We start from the raw sequence: 4,288 nt of genomic DNA, 5'->3' as shown, positions 1-4,288 counted from the left end.
GGCGACTGGCAGGGGCCGGTGGCGTCGCGAGGCACGGGACGCGGGGCGGGGGGCGGCAACGGCATTGGGGTGGCGCGGGACGGCGCGGGGCGACGACGGCGACGGCGAGGCGGAGACGGACGGGCAGCCTGGCGGCGTCGGGCGGCGGGGAAGAACGAACTGAACCAAATTTTGGCGATTGCTTATATAGGCAGAGCATTGGTTCCGGTTCATGGCACCAACCGGGACCAATGCACCCCTTTAGTCCCGGTTGGTGGCACCAACCAGGACCAAAGGCCTCTTTTCAGCAGCCCAAAGGGCGGAAAACAGGGACCTTTGCTACCGGTTGGTGCCACAAACCGGGACAAAAGAGAGGCATTGGTGCCGGTTGGTGCCACCAACCGGTAGCAATGCACCCCTTTAGTCCCGGTTGGTGACACCAACCGGGACCAAAGGTCGTGTGCTGGCACGGTGCGGTGCTATGTTTAGTCCCACCTCGCTAGCCGAGAGGGGCTCAGAGTGGTTTATAAGTCTTGCGAACCTACCACTTTGAGCTCCTCTCTACTGCAGGCTTACGGGCCTAAAATCACTCTCTGTGTTTGTGGGCCTATTGGGCCTACTGCGGGCCTGTATCCTGGCCCTAGTAATGGGTTTCTAGTCGTATGCAGGCCGTGGTGGTCCTGTAGGTGGTTCTTTTTTATTTTTTCCCAGTTTTTTTGCTTCCTTTTTTGTTTCTAATTACTTATTTATTATCTTTTACGATAATTCATTTTGCTATTAAAGTTAGTAACAAAATTCTAATTACTTATTTATTTTCTTTTATGATAATTCTTTTTGCTTTTAATGTTTTGAACAAATTTCTAATTACTTATTTATTTTCTTTTATGCTAATTTTTTTGATATTAAAGTTTGTAACAAAATTCTATATAATTTTAGTTTCAATAATACTAGAGGTTTATAAAAGCTTTTTAGTTGATTCCTTTAGTACCAGTTTTAAGGCTGTTACAAAGGCATTTTATTTGGTACAGGTTTTAAGGCTGGGGCCCCATGAGCACCTTTTAGTACCGGTTCGTGGTGTTTCTAATTACTTATTTATTTTCTTTTATGATAATTCTTTTTGCTATTAAAGTTTGTAACAAAATTGTAATTACTTATTTATTTTCTTTTATGATAATTCTTTTTTGCGTGTAATGTTTTGAAAAAATTTCTAATTACTTATTTATTTTCTTTTATGATAATTCTTTTTGGTATTAAAGTTTGTAACAAAATTCTATATAATTTTAGTTTCAATAATACTAGAGGTTTATAAAAGCTTTTTAGTTGATTCCTTTAGTACCAGTTCTAAGGCTGTTACAAAGGCATTTTATTTGGTACAGGTTTTAAGGCTGGGGCCCCACGAGCACCTTTTAGTACCGATTCGTGGCATGAACCGGTAAAAGAGTTTTTTAGGTTATTCTTTCTGCAGTTGTTTTTAGTCCCACCTCGCCAAGCGAGAGGCACTCGCAGCGGTTTATAAGCCCTGAGTGTAGAGACGATGAAGGGAGAAGCGAAGTGCTCACCTGCACGTTGGCCTGAAGCTAAGCAACGTGCAGGTGAGCATTGTGCCTCTCTTTTATTTTGGTATGGTACCATCATTTCATCCACATAACATATGCAAGAAAGTTGAGAGGGTTACGGCAAAAACTGGATGCACTTCGTGTACAAAACAGACAATCTCTTTCGAAGTATCAGGATTTCATACGGAAACTTGTCTGTTACAACATGCATTTCAAATGAACTACAAAAAGGTTGAAAGTTGGCATGGTATCATCATAATAGTTGTGGGGAAAGTCTTCACTTTTTCTTCGTTTGTGTCCTTTCCTTATTGTGCCGTAACCATGGATAATCTTCATCATTTATTAGGATGCTTGGGCCAGCCTTGACTTTGAAGGGAGGAATTTCATGAAACTTTTCATAACCTTCGGACATGTCTGTCTTGCCCTCCACTCCCACGATGTCCCTTTTTCTTGAAAGAACTATGTGGCGCTTTGGCTCATCGTATGATATATTCGCTTCCTTATTTTTTCTTTTTCTCTGTTTGGTAGACATGTCCTTCACATAGATAACCTGTGCCACATCATTGGCTAGGACGAACGGTTCGTCAGTGTACCCAAGATTGTTCAGATCCACTGTTGTCATTCCGTACTGTGGGTGTACCTGTACCCCGCCTCCTGACAGATTGACCCATTTGCACTTAAACAAAGGGACCTTAAAATCTATTCCGTAGTCAAGTTCCCATATGTCCACTATGTAACCATAATATGTGTCCTTTCTCATCTCGGTGGCTGCATCAAAGCGGACACCGCTGTTTTGGTTGGTGCTCAATTGATCTTGGGCGATCGTGTAAAATGTACTCCCATTTATCTCGTATCCTTTCCAAATCGTAACAGTCAAAGATGGTCACCTGGACAACGAGTACAGCTCATCACAAACAGTGTTTTCATCTCTGAGACGTGTTTCCAACCAACTGCTGAAAGTCCTGATGTGTTCACATGTAATCCAGTCGTTGCACTGCTCCGGGTGTTTGGAGCACAGACTGTTCTTGTGTTCATCGACATAAGGGGTCTCCAAGGTAGAGTTCTGTAGAACTGTGCAGTGTGCTTGAGACCAAGAATATCCGTCCCTGCATATTATTGTCTCCCCTTCAAGCGTGCCTTTTCCAGTCAGTCTCCCCTCATACCGCGATTTAGGGAGACCTATCTTCTTAAGGTCAGGAATGAAGTCAACACAAAACCCAATGACATCCTCTGTTTGATGGCCCATGGAGATGCTTCCTTCTGGCCTAGCGCGGTTACGGACATATTTCTTTAGAACTCCCATGAACCTCTCAAAGGGGTACATATTGTGTAGAAATACGGGGCCCAGAATGACAATCTCGTCAACTAGATGAACTAGGACGTGCGTCATGATATTGAAGAAGGATGGTGGGAACACACTAGTGCAGAACCGGGCAATAGCACCGGTTCGTAAGGCCCTTTAGTGCCGGTTACATAACCAGCACTAAATTGTGGTCACTAAAGGCCCCCCCCAGTACCGGTTCAGCACGAACCAGTGCTAAAGGGCAACCACGTGGCACGAACCAGCTCCGGGGGCCTGGTGCCCTTTAGTACCGGTTGGTAAGACCAACCGGTACTATAAGGTTTGGGGTTTTTTTAGTTTTATGATTTCTTTTTCATTTAATTTTGTGTTTCCATTTTAATTCTTTTTCGTTTGCTGGTATTTTACGATACTACACATTGTACACGTTATGCATATATATATATATATATATATATATATATATATATATATAACATTTCTAGTAGAACCAATCATGCATATATATATATATCATCAATGTCTCACAAACCACCATACTAATTAATTCACACATACACACATGTATAGCTATATACAATTTCTCCTACATATGAATGTTGCGTTCGGAGCCAGTGGCATTAGCCTAGTTGGTGCCTTCGGAGCACGATTACAATAGGAAGTGGTTTTCATGGGGGCGGTAGCGGGTAATAGAATTCTCCATTCGGATTTATGACCTGGTCGAGCAAAAATCCCGCTATTTCCTCCTGAAGTGCTTCTACGCGCTCCCTTTCTATGAGCTTCTCCCGCACCTATTTGAACTGTTAAGAAGAAGATCAATATGCATGTGTATTAGTTGTGTGACTAGATATCGATAATGGTGTAAAAACTGTGAATAGTGTTCTGACAAGCGTACTCATTGCTGTCTTTGAGATCTGCTCCTTTCGGATGCCATCATGCGAATGTTCTCGCAAACGCAGAATGCACACAGATCAGTCCCCTGCGCCTGCTTCAGGGCCTTTACGAGAATGGAATTTGATCAGATAAAAATTAATTAAGCATGATAATTAAAGAGATGGCAGCTAGCTAGCTAGCTAGTACTACTTAATTGCTTACCTTGGGTCGAAACTATTGAAGCTTTTGTTTCCATTCACCTTCGTGACGCTGATGAATCTTGCCCAAGCCCTGCCCGCCGACAAAGAAAATGAATAAAGGGGTTATTAAATAGTTCATATCATGAAATGACGAACTAAATAGGCCGAGATATATAGTTAATAATGATTGAAATTACCTGTTGACTATCCCATACAAGATGTTATAGTCAGTTTTTGCTGAGATTAGTGAGTCCAGTGCTTCAATTGTTCCGGCATCAACTTTTATGATACACAAGACCCAGTGAAATCTGCATGCACACACGTTTACATGTCTTAATTAAGCGGGCATATGTAAGCAAAAACATGTAGGTAGCTAGTAG

The sequence above is a fragment of the Triticum dicoccoides genome, chromosome 4A, assembly GCF_002162155.2.
Source record: "Triticum dicoccoides isolate Atlit2015 ecotype Zavitan chromosome 4A, WEW_v2.0, whole genome shotgun sequence".
Lineage (NCBI taxonomy): Eukaryota > Viridiplantae > Streptophyta > Magnoliopsida > Poales > Poaceae > Triticum > Triticum dicoccoides.
Note: the sequence above shows the minus strand (reverse complement) of the source record.